This window comes from Pongo pygmaeus, chromosome 9 (assembly GCF_028885625.2).
Source record: "Pongo pygmaeus isolate AG05252 chromosome 9, NHGRI_mPonPyg2-v2.0_pri, whole genome shotgun sequence".
NCBI lineage: Eukaryota > Metazoa > Chordata > Mammalia > Primates > Hominidae > Pongo > Pongo pygmaeus.
The window spans coordinates 135,338,094-135,354,860 of record NC_072382.2 but is presented as its reverse complement, the minus strand read 5'-3'; the positions used below and the strand labels follow the sequence as shown (position 1 = coordinate 135,354,860).

General features: G+C 46.4%; 1 protein-coding gene across 2 annotated transcripts in view; it reads left to right on the top strand.

Moving 5' to 3' along the window:
- The window catches only part of OPCML (opioid binding protein/cell adhesion molecule like), a 1,131,176-nt gene that overhangs the window by 11,097 nt on the left and 1,103,312 nt on the right, over positions 1 to 16,767 (top strand). The gene's annotated exons all lie outside the window — the stretch shown is intronic.

Genomic DNA, 16,767 nt, shown 5'->3' with positions numbered 1-16,767 from the left:
CAAAGAGAGGAGGATGTTGGAAGAGAGAATGTGGCAGATGGAAATAGCCCATCAGCTTACAGGCTCCAAGAGAAGCTGGAGTTTCCTTGGGAGTCCCCTGGCTTTATCCCATGGAGGAGAGAGTGCCCAGTCTTACTTGGCACTGGGATGGATGCCTCTTTGGGTGAAGCCCAGATGGGAAGGAATGATGAAAACCACTATCAGGATTTTGCATTTTTTTCTGGTGGGCCCCACCCTCCTTTTGTTTGGTGCGAATTCTTGAGAGTCAATGGATACTACCTTATAACTGCCATCAGTTTAGCCCACAATGTCCATGAAGATTGGGCCACTTCTTTGTTATGGCCCAGATGACTATTTCTTTTCATCTTTCACTTAAATCACTTATTTTTAAAGCAAACAATTAGCTATCCTGCCGCCACCTTGTGGAAGGAAGCACTGACTTCCTGACCCAGGACATGGCCTCTGACTTTGCCTCTCAGCTTATGAACCCAGTGATCTTGGGCAAGCAGTTTAATGTATTGAATACCTGTAATTCTCTCTGTAAAATCCAAAAGAACTATTTTGCCTAATTCCCAAGTGGACCCAAAGGTCAGGAGACGAGCCCGATGGACACACCCCTTCTGAAGTGCTGTGCCGTTCCAGGTTGCCAGGTCTCCTTGCCTTGCTTCAGAAGGTGACTCTTGTCTGGGCATTTCTCTCTCCATTTTCTGTGACTTCCTCTCTCTCTGGCTAGGACGGCTTGTGATGATAACTAGCAGTGGAGTGCATGCCAAAGAGTCTGTGACTCTTGTTTTGGAGCAGGAGGCCTATCCAGGGAACTCCTGCATTCACTTTCCAGGCATGAGTCAATGTTTGGTTTGCCTCTTTTTTCCCATGGAGAACACTGGGAAGTGGCTTATGTTTCCCCAGCTGAGCCCTGCCAGAGAACATGGACTTTGCCTTTTGGGTTGTGATGAGACACCTGAAACGGGTTCAGAAAGAGCTCTAACATGGAGCCTCAAGTCAAGCTAAAAGTGCTCTCTGGCTCCGTGAAGACCAGGCCTGGCTGATAATGCCTGCCTCTTACAGTTGCAGTCACTACTAAAAGTAGAACTTCAGGGAATGGTGTTTGGCTGCAGAATATACTTTTTGGAAAGAGGGGTCCTCTTTGACACTGTGGAACATGTTTTAGAAAGGGGCCTGACTGATTTCTGTACACATGGGCTGATGAGTGCATCCCTAGAGGTTATATTTGTCTTTGCCCAGGCCCAAGGGGAAACCACAACATCATCTCGTGTCCCCACAAAGCCTTGCACCCATGCTGGGCTAAGTCCAGAATGAGCACCACTGATTTAGCACCATTGTTTTTCTGCTTGTGTGGGAGAAAAGGGCTGCCTTTCTGGGATCAGTCATATACCCATCTTGTACTCTGCCCTAATCCAGCAGGCTCAGCTTCTTGGGAGCCTCAGAAAAAGACCCAGCTCGAGCAAGGATAGTGAGCTGGCCTGCAGTTCTGAAAATGGCCCTTGAGACCAGGAACCTCCCACGCACACTGCACTTGGGAGGAGTCCTTCTATCTGTGTTACCAGGCTGTCTTCTGGGCAGCGAAAGCCCGCAGGACTTCAGCATAAACTGGGTCTCTGGAGGACAGTGGAGCTCTTTGTAACTTACCCACACACTGAGTCTTTGTCTTGCCTGGGGTGGGGTGGAGAGCTGCTCTAACCCTCCTTTGGGACTAGAAAATTCATTCTTCATTATGTCTTAATATTCATAAAGGTCTCTGAGCCTCACTTTGTATGGGCAGACTCTCAGAGACGTAAGGTGGCACCATCTAGCTTTGGTTGTGAGCTGCTCAGCACCCAGCCACAGGTCTGTCTCACATGCAGCAGAAGCTATGTTGATGTGGTCAAATTTCATAGAAACAGTGGATGCTACTTTAGAAGGCAATTAGACACAGCTAAGCTTGGCTGGTTGAAGTCAGGTTTGTTTGGCAGGCACACGTGCCTGTAGATTAGAGGTGCGGGAGAAGCCATTGACACTTTTACTCAGTCAGTATTCCAGAAGCACCATTGCAGCATGTGTGCCTGGGAGGGCAAGAGGTTTGTTTGTTATCAAGGTCATATTTTATGCTGTGGCTGAAGAGCAGAAACACAAGAGAGTTCAGGAAGATACGGGAGATGGGAGAAATCAGGGAAGATGCATTATAGCTTTTTTTCCCCTGGTAAAAGCATCTTATAATCTTGATTCCCCTTTATTTTCAACTGTTCATGATTATTTTTTAGCTACATTTTGGTGGTGACATCTGGGAACAGAGTGACTGTGACAGATTTTTCAATAAAGTTTCCCTCGTCCTTCTGTTGTGTCTCTCCCAGATGCTGTAGGACTTGCTTCACCATCAACAGATCTCGCACTTAGGTCTATGGCTGGACTTTATTTTTCTCAAATAAATTAATACATAAAAATATCTTAATTATGCTTTCAGAATTTCCTGAAGTCTCCTCTTTTGTATTGCATTGAACATTTGGTGGTAGGTGGCAGAGTGAAGCCAGAAAGCCAAGGTTAGAACTAGGCGGAAAGTTAGGAAGAAAGTGGGACTAGGAATGTCTGGAAGCCAGAGACAAGGAAGGGCAAAGGTGAAGCCCAGACCACCCAGCACAAGGGCTGCTGGGACAGAGACGGAGGCAGAAGATGAGTCAGCCACCCCACAAGGGGAGCTCACAGTGCACCAGGGAGAAGGAATCCTGAGCCCTCAGGATGTTCCTGTGCAGGGCCGAGGACCTCCCGTGTTGAAGAGGAGGAGAGAGGCTTTCAGGGACTGTCACCCACAGGGCGAGCACCTCTGTGGGCTGCTCCTGGCCTGACATACCAGAGGGCAAGTTGCAGCAATCAGACATGGCAGAACCCTAGGGGGTGGGCACAGGGCATCTCAGCATGGAGAGTGGCTGCCACAGACCTTCCAACCTGCCACTGTTCACAGCCCAGCTCCCAACACACCAGGACCTGCCACTCTCCACGCCACAGCCCCACACACACCAGCACCTGCGCACTGCCCAGCCATAGGCACACACACACCTGTGCATGCAAATTTATATGCACACACTCACACACACACTTGCATACACACCCACACCCGCACACACTTATACACAAACATCCATGCACACACTTATACACACAAATACCCATACCTGCCCACACTTACAAACCCATCCATGCACATCCCTATGCACACACACACTTATACACACACACCATGCCTGCACACCACCCACCCATATGAGCACAAACACATCCCCCACACACACTTACACACACTTCCATACACATTACACACATACATACCTTGCCTATATCCACACACACCACCCACCCTCACCCACCCATACACATGACACATGCACACTCATCTCCACACACACCACACATACATATGCACACCACACTCCTCTTGGGAACCTTTTTTTGCTCATGAGGGGTCTTTTGGAGGCTGTCTCTCTGTAACATCAGAGGCAGAAGTGCCATGGGACTCTTCCTCAGAACTGGCAGTGCTAGAGAAAGAGACTGCTTCCTGGGCATCAGAAATGGAGAAATTTAGGACCCCAGTCGTCCTCCTTGCCCATTCTGTGCCTGGTGCTCAGCAAGGTGCACAGCCTTGACTGTTCCCACTCTGCACACACACAGTGGTCACAAGCACCCCCTGAAAGAGCAGCTGTGGTTACTCATTTACTCATTCTGGCTCAGAAAACTCCTCCAGTTCTCACCTCCCTTCTTCAGAAACACCTTGTTCTTGCTGAGATGTGTCCCTCCATTCAGCTCTGTGGCCTGGTGCTGCTCACTGCTGCTTGGACCCTGGCGATGGCTTTGCCCAGGAGTCAGCCCGGTTCTAATTAGTTTTCTGTCCCCTAAGATGATGCCTCTCAGATCGCTTCCCACAGCTACTTGTCCTGATGCCTGGGTTTCTGTCTGTGCAGTCTAGACCCCCACTACCCTAGCGGTAAGTATGGGGGAGTTGCCCCCATTCCCTGACTCCCTGTTGCCCTTTATCAACCAGAGGAATTCTGCTTTTATTACACTAGCAGTACACGATCACTTTCCACTATTAAAAAATTAAGACCCGCTGTACTATCAGTGGGCTCCCAAATTCTTGTTTATGAGCTCCTATGGTTTTTACAAAAAACATTTTAAGAATGCACATACAATATATATTTATGCATGTATAAATGATATATATATATGTTACTACTACACATGTATAGAAATATATAATCACTACACATATTTTTTCTTATATATAATGATAAAAAGAGTAAGATAAAAATAGATAAAAATAGGAATTCTGATATTCCTTCATTTCACATCCGTGTATCACTCAGAGGACCCTTGAGGACAAGCACCACTTTGGAGACCATTGCAGAGAGTCATGCCACGTGACTGGGAATGGAGGCCAGAAAGAAATGTCAAATCATTCTTGGCAAGATGCTTCTAATAGCTTGGCTCTGACTGCCTCCCTCTGGGACTTCGTATGGGGATGTGTCCTTGGCCACAGCTCACTCTGGATGTGGGTACAATGCCGTTGCTACGGAAGACCCCATCTTGTGGCAGCTGTAATGTTATTCAACAATGCTACCTTTGTGGTAAAAATGAGTAACACGTCAGTGAATACAGACCTGCATCCAGAATATTCTGTTGTTTATATAAAAAATAAAAAAGACCACTGAAGGGAAATAAATGCAAACAGTCTTTGCGAGAAGAAGAGGCCAAGGACAGGGACCATCCATCCCTGTGGCTCATAACTCTCCATCTCCAGGGTTCTCCGCCTTCTCCCGCTCTGTCCCGGCTCTGCACCAGGGACCATCTACCCTGGGGACACTGAGGCCTTAGCTTTCCTGATTTAGGCTGGAAAGCACCGTTGCCCCTGAGGAGAAATTCAGCTGAGGTAGAGTTGAAATTTTTCAAAAGAGGTATTATTAAAACATATTCATGGAGATACACAGAAAAGAGCAAAACTCGGAAAAACTGGGAATGGATACCTCTCCTTAGCATAGTTTTTATCCTGAAGTGACTGGAGTCCAGCCCCAGCCCCGGCAGCAGTGGTGTGAGTGTGTCCCCAGATCTTTGGCTAAGGGAAGTGTGACTGACCAGGAGCCTCGGATGTGGCTCTCCAAAGCCCCTGGCTGTGACGGCTCCAAGGTCGTGTTCTCTCAGCCACTATCTGGCCATAACAGAACGCAGTGGAGATATCAAGTCAGGTCTGCTGGTGGGAGATGCGTCTCCTCTGATGGAGACTGACACGAAGCCTCCCCAGGTGCCTCGGAGCCTTCCCCAGAGCTGCACTGTGCTGTCTGCCTGCACCCACCAGCCTTGCTCTCCCTCTGCGGGGGCTGCGGTCCCCAAGCTCTCCCAGCTCTTGTGGCTCCTGCCCAGCTTCTCTCCCAGTTGTTTCTCCTGATAAGCGCCCTGCACACGTAGACCTGCCTTATGTCTGGTTGTTGGAAGATGAGGCTGGCGTTGTGTTAAGCAGGCATGGGAGCCAGCGCTGGACTCCATTGATCAGTTTCTGGTCTGTTATTTGCTCAACTGCTCACTCTGCGAAGTTGAACTAGGACTCACTAATGGCGCTGTGAGGACTGGGAAATCTTTAAGATCAGTAGAAACTTTTTTTTTTTTTTTTTTTTTTTTTGCGCCTCTTCTTGGCAGAATCCAGGAGCCCTGGCCCTTGGAGACCCTGCCTTGACCCTTGAGGAGATTAAACATTTTTTAACATGTTCCCTCAAATTTCTAACTTGAGTTTCTGGCTTTTCTGGACTGGTTGTAAAGGTACTTCCTTTCCCTCTTGATGCACCCCAAGCCCATTAAAATCCATCTTCTCTGTATTTCTCATATTCCTGGTTGGTTATCTGGGGCGTAGTCACTGTTTGGCTCATAAAGCTGGTCTACCCTTCAGTAATGTTCCTGTTCTTGATTGTTACGGTTTTGTATTAGCTTCTCGAACTTGATTTTTCTATTATCCCTATGGCATGGCTTTTCAACCTTGGCACTCTTGACGTTTTAGGCACAATAGCTCTTTGTTATGTGAATTTCCTGTGCATTGTATGATGTTTAGCAACATCCCTGGCCTCCACCCACCAGATGCCAGTGGCACCTTTTGAGCTGTGACAGCCAAAGATGTCTCTAGACACAGCCAAATGCCCCCTGGGGAACAAAATCATTTCTGGTTGAGAACCACTGCTCTGTGATTTTAAATGGTCAGTGCAGTATCCTAGCAACCCCTCTAGCTGAAGAGAGTTGTCTTCCCCCAGCTGGTGGAAGATGGCCTTCTCTTCTTGTATTATAGGACTGCACCTCTGACCTGCTCTGGTTCAAGTCTGTGAGGAGCTTCTGGTTCTCAGCTTATATGTTTCCCTGGAAATTCAGTTTATCCAGAACCTGTGAATCAAGTCATCAAATTTTTCTTCTTTTCTAGATGCTGTTTAATGAATACTTTTTAGGGATGGCTAATAAGATGAACATATTTGATAGTAACACTATTAGGTATAATAGTAGGGTTGTTCTAGAGTGGTATATCTGGAATAAGTTAGATATGAGAAGGCTTGCACCATAGCTGCATTATTAATTTAGCTGGACTGACTCTCTCAATGAGCACGTGATTTTTACTAGGCAAATGGTTCCAGCAACTTTCTTTAGGGTAGACTTCAATATTTTAGTCTACTATCTTGAGGGTACACAGGAGTGAGGGTGACAGCTCAGACAAATTTCCTATAGACAAAAACATAAAGCTAAACTAAAAGACTATTTAAAATCAGTGGGTTATAAATAACAGTGCAGACCTATGTACAGTTATGACAATAGAGTTTTGAGATCAATTAAGACTACTGAGCCAATTTGAAAAGAAGGGAGTCTCCTACCATAAAAAAGTGAGAATTGTCCTAAATATTTAAAAAAGGACTCTTGACTTTAGTCTTTAGGTTACTTCTAACCTAAAGGGGTCGTTGGCAGGACATTCAGAGTACCCCGTATCGCCCTGCAATAATTTCAGTAACAGCAGATGCCAAGCACTCCAGACGAGGAGGAAGGGAGCACACATGGAAAGCTGACATGGAGCTGGCAAACAGGAAATAAGAGTGTTTGGTTTTTCCCTCTCTCTTCAGTCCCTTTTGGGAGAGACTTAGGAGCTAAAGAATAAAGCCCACATTCCAGAGGTCAGCGTCGTCAAAGCTCCAAAACTAGGGAGCAGCCAACTCGCCTCCCTTGCACACAATCACTGCAGAAGGCATATGTGAAGGTTATTTGACCAGTATCCCCTGTATTGGTTCCTCATTGCATCAAAGCCTCTTATGATTCCTGTTGCAAACACTGACAATGTTGTAGCTCCAAGGTCTTGCAGATGCCAGGTGATGTGAACCATTACCACAGTTTTGGGGTGTCTTTGTTTTCATTTCTTGACCAGCCTTGAAGTGTCTCTTTATCTTGCATAATTTGCTCTCCAATTCTCTGTGTCAGATTTCTCCACAGCCCTAGAGGGGCTTGGTGTGTAGGGACTGACCCTTTGGGATACTGAATCATGATTTTTTTCCTGTATTCAACTGACCTTGCTGGCTCGATTTCTTTGCTGCTGTGTTCCTGACAACAACAATTTTAGATGCTAAACTCTTAATCTCTGTAATGCAGCTCATGAATTAAGATCTTTTCATGAACCATTATAAATGCCAAATTTAGTTTAGATAAAAGCTACTTCCTTGCAAAGCTCCATAGGCAACAACTGATTCTACAAGGTCATTATGCAACAGGTATCAGTTATGCACTCACCTTCTACCAGGCACTAGGGGCTCAGGATGGCGAGATGTCTAAGACAAGGCCACTCTCCTTGAGTGCTTCACTCAGGGAGACACAATCCTGTAAACACATTAACAAAACACAATGTACTGCCTCTGCAGTCTTTTGCATAAACTATCCTATGGAAGCACAAAGAAGGAAGAAACTAGCTCTGCCAGGTTTCATCAAGGAGGCTTCCCAGATGAGATGACATTTGAGTTGGGTTTTTAAAGGATGAGAATTGCATTAACCACATGCACTGATGTTTGGGGATTGGCTGGGAAACAGGAGACAGGGGGTAAAACAGTGGAAGAAAGGAGTAATCCAAGCCAACTTCCAAATTGCAGTGTTGAGAAAAATGGCAGTGCTCTGTGATCTAAGCAGTAACACTCTTGTCGTGCTGAAGATTTGGTTTGTGTCATTTAAATGTCAGAAAAATTACGAATGGGGCTGGTGAAATCTGAACTTTTAATAACCCCACACGTTTCTCAATGTCCATGTTATAAATGGAGTCAAAGGTGTGAGAAGCCATTTTTTTTTAATGTTTGGGGCTTCTCACATTATCAGAGGCATGGTGCATCTCTCCTCATATTCTTCTGTTGTGTTTACTCCCAGAGGGAATTGCTACCTTTAGATTCATAAATTCCAGACAGCAGGTCCAATAAGAAGAAATGCAGCTTTATGCATTGAAAGGTTTGTTTTAATTGTAGAGTGTGCTCAAATTTCAGGATAAAGACATATTTAGTTGCTTATTGACTTCTTGAAAATGGGTTTACATGGTGTGATATTGTGATCTAATAAGAAATATATATTGGTCACTGCCCTGGTTCCTGAGACAAAGCTGCTAATATCCTTGTAGATAGGGGTCCTAGGATAATCATCTGTTCTAATATTTGGTCTTTGGCTCTGGTTTCTGACATGGAACTCCTAAGACCTTCCTAATTTCCTGAGTGATAGGCTAGTCTGACACAGAGATCCTAAATACCTCAGAATATCCTGGAGGATAGGAACACCTTTTTGTCCCAATGAGGCAACTCTTTGGTAGGCTTCTGGATGGACTCACAATGGGATCTGGTTGCCAGGGAAACCAACCAGGTGATTGGAAGGTTGGGACTTCCAGTTTTTCCCCTGAGATTTGGGAAAAGGGGAGAGGGACTGAAGTTTGAGCCAATCACCAGTGGCTAATAATGTAATTAGTCATGCCTATGTGAGAAAGCTTCCATTAAAAAGCCAAAGGACAGGATTCAGAGAGCTTCTGGATTGTTGAAGACATGGAGATGCCTGGAGGATGGTGCCGAGACTGCACCTCTTCACCGCACCTTACTCCATTCATTCCTTCCATCTGGCTGTTCATCTGTAGCATTTGTAACATGTTTTATGACAAGTGGGTAAAATGTAAGCAAAGTGTTTCCCTGAGTTCTATGAGCCGCTCTAGTAAATTAATCAAAGACTGGGTGGTAGGTGTGGGAATCTAGAATGTTAATCAAACACAGGTGAGTAGGTTTGGGACAAATCCTGATTTGTCACTGGTTGGTCAGAAACACAGATCACAGCCTGGAGCTTTCTTATGGCCTCTGAAGTGGAGTAGTCTTATGGGACCGAGCCCTTAACCTGCAGGATCTGATGCTCTTGGAACACCCAGCTGGTGTCCATCAGAAAATTGCTTAGTGTGCGAGGAACCTCCCACCCCACAATATCTGGTGTCAAAAGTGTGTTGAGTGACTCTGTGAGAGTAGGAAAAAGAGATTTTTTTGTCCCTATCTTTTCAGACATGGCCGTTGCTCTTTAACTCATGCATTCAACAAATGAAGAGTAACTACCTGGCATGGGTTAAGCACTGTTCTAGGACTTTGGGATGCAACAGCAAATAAAACAGACTAAGAGTTCTGTCCTTAGGAAGTTTACATACTAGTGGAGAAAATCTTATCATACACAACAAACATAGCATGTAGATAAATTTTATAGTATGTCAGAACAACTGAAGAAATACGGAAAAAAGGAAAAAAAAAAAAGTACATCAGGCTAAGGAGACTGGGATTATGGGGAAGAGAGTTGCAATTATAAACAGGCCAGTCTGGCCAGGCCTCACTGAAGGAGGCCACACTTGGGCAGAGATGTGAAAGGGGTAAAGGAGTTTGGAAAGGGCATTCCAGGCAGAAGGACTGGCTGGTGCAAGACCTCAGGGCTTATTCAAGCCACAGTCAAGAGGCAAGTGAGGCTCAAGCAGAGTAAGCAAGTGGGAAGACAGTAGTAGATGTGGGTGGAGAGGTTTTTAAAGGATGAGGGACCTTATTGGGGTACCCAGTTAGCCACGCAGCCCTCTGTAAGAAGTTCGGCTTTTATTCTGAGTTAGATGAGAAGCTCATTCAGATTTTTAGCAGAGGAGTAGTAGGACTCGCTTTGTTTAAAAGAACATTCTGGTTGCTAAAGCTTCGAGGCAGAGACCAGTTAGGAAGATACTGCCATAATCCAAGCAGGTGAAGGCAGCTTGGAACAGGGAGATTGCAGAGGAAATGACAGTGGAAGATTATGGCTGTAGCTAAAGGCAGGACCACCAGCATGGCAGAATCAGGTGAGAGAGGATGGATTCATGGAAGACTCCAAATTCTTTGATCTGTGCAATTGGAAGGATAAAGTTGACACCAACGGCAATGGAGATCTATTGGTGGAACAGGGCTTTACGGAGGGATCAGGAGTTTCCTTTGGATGTGTTGAACTTGAGATGGCTATGGGGCATGTTGAATAGGCAGTTGGATTTGTAATGAGATTGGAGTGTGTGTGTGTGTGTGTGTGTGTGTGTGTGTGTGTGTGTGTGTGTGTCTGGCATATCAATGACATGTAAAGCTGCAAAGCTGCATGAGATCACCAGAAGAGGAATGCAGAAAGGGAAGAGAAGAGAGTCCAACATGCAGCTCTGGGGAACTTCAACTTTAAAAGAGGTGAGGGAGATGATTACATGGAGTCTTGATGAGTTCATCCATGGCAACGTGTAGGTCAGGTAGTAAATGGGTCAAGGTAACAACCTTGCTTGGCTTGCAGGCTTTATGTTGGCACAAAGGTCTTGACCACATGCCATCCTAAATCACTGCAGGACACAATTAAAGGAACAAAGGCAGTGCTATTAAAGTACAGATTCCATTTATAGCAGTCCCTTAAGTATTTAGTGCTGGGGCATGAAGAAAAGCCCAAGAGAGGGGGAAGCTAATTCTATGCCCACAAATGGTTTGCATCATAAGGAACCTTAAGACCATTTAAGACAAACAGCTTGAATCACAAATGAGAAGGCTTGTGGTGTGGAAGTAAACTGATCTAATCAGGCTCACACAGCAACTTGTGGCAGAATCAGGTACAGAAATGAGCTCTAATTACTTCTGGGCAGTGCAATTTCTTCTATACCCTCTTCCATCTTGCAGGAAGTTTACTCTATAGCATACAAAAGAAATGATATTCTGAAAATCTGATAGCAGCTCTTCTCAGCCTGTGATGGCAAGACTTGAATCAAGGGGCCTCCTGGGTGGTCCAGGGGCAGCCTGGGCACTGCTCATTGGCTGCTGAAACTTGTGTGTCAGGAAGTGCACACCATACCAGGGCCAGCTCAGAACAGGCTGGGTAACTGCAGAGACGCACACCTGCAGTGTTAGGAGTGTCAGATGGTAAGCAAGCCTGTAGCAGAACTCTCCACTTAAAGACTTCCCCACATGGCCTCACTACTTTTCCTGTAGTCAGAGCGCCACCAAGTTTAGGGTAATGTGCCTGGTGAGGGGAGTGGATGTGGGCATGAGGTAGGACCCCCACAGCCTTTAAGAAGAGACACCCAAGAGGTGGTGCCTCACAAAGGAAGAGTAATCAATGAGTACTCATGGAGTAAATGGAGCCTTACATAGAAAGGGTACTCAGTGAGTACCCATGGAGTAAATGAGTGATCCACCTAAGAGAAACAGCTACCTAAGCAGGTTAGCTAGAGAGGACAGAAGCCAATGCCTTCTAACAACCCATATGACCTTGGGCAGCTTGGTTAACCTCTCTGGAACTTAGTGTTTCTGCCCAGAAATGAGATTGGAGCTCCCGACTTAGAACTGTGGGAGAAAGTTGATTGAGAGTCATCATAGGAAGCATGAGAGGATTTTCAAGGCAATCTCAGAGTAATTATGGAACAGCATTGCCACCACTGCCAAGTTGCAGAAGGGCTGAGCTTACTAGCAAAGACATGGAATAAACCCAAATACCCACCAATGCTAGAGTGGATAAAGAAAATGTGATACATACACCCCATGGAATACTATGCAGCCACGAAACGGAATGAGATCATGTCCTTTGCAAGGATATGGAAGAAGCTGGAAGCCATTATCCTCAGCAAACTAACACCGGAACAGAAAACCAAACACCGCATGTTCTCACTTACAAGTGGAAGCTGAGCAATGAGAACATATGGACACAGAGAGGCGAACATCACAGAATGGGGCCTGTCAGTGGGACGGGGGTTGAGGGAGAGCATCAGGATAAATAGCTAATGCATCTGGACCTTAATACCTAGGTGATGGATTGATAGGTGCAGCAAACCATCATGATACACGTTTACCAATGTAACAAACCTGCACGTCCTGCACATGTATCCCAGAACATAAAATTTAAAAAGATTGCTGTGGAGATCAATACAGTGCTTCAGCACTGTGCCTGACACATAGGCACTCAATAAATGGTAGTCATTTAAAATTAAAAAAAAAAAAATATATATATATCAAAAAAGAGAAAGGGTTGAGCGTAAGTCAGGAGTGACACGTTGGGAAGCACAGCCCCTGTCGCTCTGTCCCGTCCTCTTGTCTGGTAGGTGCTGGGGTAAGCCGAGCAAGAGGTGAGGCACAGCAAGTGTTCATTCTTGACTCGAGTCGTTTTTAGCGCTTTCCTTGCTGTTTGGTGCGCGCCCAGCTGCATCCGGCAAGGAGGGACAAGGCTGCTGACACAGGCAGATGTGATCTGTCGTGTAAAGTCATGGGGGAGAGGATGTCTGGCAGATCCTTTCACAATTACTTCCATTCTTCCCACTCCTCCAAGTGATTGGGAGGCTCGGGCCAGTTCCTTATGAAGCCAGAGGGAGCATTGCCTGCAGCAGCCCAGATGATTCCTGTGGGCTGGACTTGCAGTGTGGAGGCAGGTCAGCCAGGGCCATGGCTGCTGAGCTTGCAGAGGTCCCTCTCCAAGGGCATGGGGCCCTTACTAAAACTGCCTAACTTGCTCCATTTGGGAAACTGAGGGCAGAAACCACCCTGGATCACTACATAGAAAGTGCAAATAAAGACTCAGAGAAAGAAGACATTGACATCCAATGGCTCTTGTCCTTAGTCTTTTTGCTCAAAGTGTGGTTCCTAGACCAGCAGTATGGAAATGAGGAATCCTGGGCTGCACCCAGGCCTATAACCTCCCTCTGATTTGTACCCAAACCCAGCCCAAGCACATTTTCTTCCAAGTAGCCTTTCCTGGCCACTGTGCACAATAAAAACTCTTCCTCTGCTGCCTTCCAGAGCAATGGCTCTCAACCTTGGCTGCACATCAGAACAACCTGGGGGAGCTTACAAACAACCACAACACTCAGGCCCTGCTCCCCTGAATTCTGATGTAATTGAGCCGGGTAGGAAATCAGATATTAATATTTTTGAAAAGCTTCCCTGGCAATCCTAATATCTAGTGTTAGGGAAAATGGCCTTACAGCATGCATTATTGGCTCTGAATCATTTGAGTTTTTTTTTTTTTTTTTGAAACTTACTTTCGCTCTGTCACCCAGGCTGGAGTGCAGTGGTGTGATCTCAGCTCACTGCAACCTCTGCCTCCCAGGTTAAAGTGATTCTCCTGCCTCAGCCTCCCAAGTAGCTGGGATTACAGGGGCCCATCACCATGCCTGGCTAACTTTTGTAATTTTTTTAGTAGAGATGGAGTTTCACCATGTTGGCCAGGCTGGTATTGAACTCCTGACCTCAGGTGGTCCACCCGCCTCGGCCTCCCAAAGTGCTGGGATTACAAGCGTGAGCCACTGTGCCCAGCCTGAGATTTTAAGGATTTATTCTCTCAGTGGTCACTTCTACAACTGTCTTTACATTGTTGTCGCCATAATCAGAAAGTTAACTTGAGGACAGGAATCATCTCTAGTTCCCAGAGTCAGTGCTTATGACCTGGTGAGAGGAGCCCTAGGAAATAGCTCCCCTGAACCCTGTTCTTACAAGCGTCACTGGCTGTGTGGCCACTGGACTTTCTCAGCCCCAATTTCCTCTCTACAAAAGAAGACTGCAGTAGATGACCCCCTGAGGTGCTGCCTGCGCTGATGTTTTATAATTCTAATGAGCACTTCGAAAATGGGGATTGATTGCAGCCAGCCCACTGCCTTGGAGCCTGGGGCTGCACCCGTTTCAACATGGTGTCCCATCCTCCTGCTCCACAGAGGGAGGTGCTGAGCTGGAGTTCTCCCCTTTGAAGCCGTGTCTTCTCAGTCCAGTATCAGGCTATCCTGGGGCCCTCTTCACGAAGCCTTAGCCCAGTCCACAGGGCCTTTTGGTCCTCAGGCTGGGCTAGTGGGCAGTGGATAACGGTCTTCTCTGTTTTGATCCTCATTTATGGAGCAAGGGAGAAATAGACACACTTTCAAATCAGCAGTCACAGGATGAAAATGGGAAGTGGGGGAAAGACTCACGTGCAGGGATAAAAAATATATCAGAGCAGTCAGATGCCCGTTGGGTTTGGAAGAAAGAAAGTGGACGAGTGAGGGCACTGTGGGAACCACAGATTCAAATGGAAAAATGTGGTCTAGTGCAGAGGCAGGCAGCCATCCTGAACCTGCACAGGGCCAGCTTTGGAGGCACGCACCAAGTGCGTTCTCCTGCCTTCTGCCCCAGGACAGCACATGGGCAGTGACGTATGCTGATTAAACAGTAACCATTCTGTCTGGGGTACCAGGGTAACATTTTTCTGCTTATGTGGCTAGGACAATGCCATGCACTGTTTCCTGCAGCCACTGCTTCCACTGATTTTATCCGGGATGACTAGAGCCACCTCATTGTTTCTTCTGCCCACCAGTGTTCCCACACTCTTCTCCCAGGATCCTTGTCTCAGGCTCATTGGAAATAATAATAAAATAGTGTTGCTAATCAATTCACAGATTTCCTGAGGGATCACAATGCCAGAGCAGGTAGAGGAGCAGAGGCAAAGATGGAGAGACCATCTCCTGCCACAGATTGTGCTGGAAGCTTTTGGGGATTAGTGAGCTCACGTCAGCAAAGCCCTCTGAGCCCCCACGCTCATTACCCCTAAGCAGGTGCTTTTTATGTGCCAAGCCATTTGCAGGCACTAGGGAAGTAACCCTCTCAGGGCTCTGGGGAGTTCTTTGTTCTACTCTTTAAAACTCAGTAAAAGTAATTCAAGAATTTCGACTGAATGTAGGGTTAAGGCCTGTGGCTTTCAGTTCCTCTTTACTGTGGGACCTGGGACAAGATACTTTCTTTCCAGGGGCCTCCATTATTTTAAACATTGGGAAGGGATGAAAATACCTACCTTTGTCACACTACAGAATGTGTGGGTCCAGGGTGCTACTGATGGAGAGGGACATTTAGAAAATAGGAAGAAATATCTTGCTAATGTAAGACATTATTATTCTAACATTGTGCTTCCAGCTGGGTTGGTTTATACTTATTAGAGAGGCTTATTTTGTGCATGGTGAAAACCACAATCCTTAATCTCAAGGGGAAGAAAATGGTGCGAACTTCTAACCAATAGGTCCTAGTCCTCAGCCCATTTGGAAAAGAGGCCTGTGACTGATGAGGAATGTCGGCCGGGAGTGTGGAAACAGAACTCGCATATTCAGTCATTAGTCCTAGCAGGGCAGGCTTCATGTGGCCTTCATGGAGGTGGAGAGGAAGGAAGCGGTGATAGTTATAATTCATGTCCTCTTTCTAAGGAGGCAAGAGAAAAACTTTGTTCTCTTCCTTTTGGGAGGCATCAGTTCACATCATTGCTTATTTATGGTTAACGTCTATAAGACAGGGGCACTGGAGGCCAATGTCTGTGGGTGGCAAAGAGAAACTGAGTAGATGGAAATGTGAAGCTGAGACCAGGTTTCTGGGATGAAGTCTGAGGTGTCAGTGGAAGATGGGTGTGGGAGAGAGAAACAGTGAAGGGTCAGCGTGCAGGAGTGAAGTGGAGAAGAGGAAGCAGATTGGGGGAGGAGGAAGACAGGTCTATTTGGTGGTAGGAGGTTCCCAAGTAGGCACTGAGCTTCGGCCAGACTCAGCCATCAGAACAGCCTGGGTTCTGTGTTCCCCCTGGGCTTTCTCCCCATGGAGAGTCTGCCTGGTAGCCAGGCTCACCTGTTGAAGAAAACCAGGAGCTGGCCCTGTGAGGTCCCCTTGTCCCTGCCCAGGAGGCCTCCTGCCCCCTTCTCTCCAGTGCCAGCTCCAAGACAGTATCCATCTCAAAAGGCCAGGTCTTAATCCCCTCCCAATAAGCACTGAAACTATTAACAGATACTTGAAAAAGATGGTGTTACGTTCCTATTTTCCTAGAGAGGGAATTCTGGGGTTTGATGAGGTCGAGGGTCCTTCCCTAAGGTCATGTGGTGTGAGGCAGGGGGAGAGCCTGTGATCGCCTCAGTGCTGACCTCTGCATGGCCCGAAAGCCTGCTGCTCAGCCCCTGTGCCTGCTACATTCATCTTCCCTGTCCCCTTAGGGGGTGTCTCAACCTTTCTTAGTCTGTCACATGTAAAGTCCCTGTTGGCCATTTTTGCTTCTGTATTTTAATGGTTTGGACTAATTCCCACTTTATTTTTGTATGTATTTTAACACAATCACTTATAATGAGGCTAATGACATTTTGTCTCCATGGTCGCGCATTTTAATTTGGTCTTGAAAATGTCAAAGCGATCAGGCAATTTGGTGTCTCAGAAACACAAAACCTAGCAGGGACAATGGTTCCTCTCTTCGTCATTTCATCTCCCT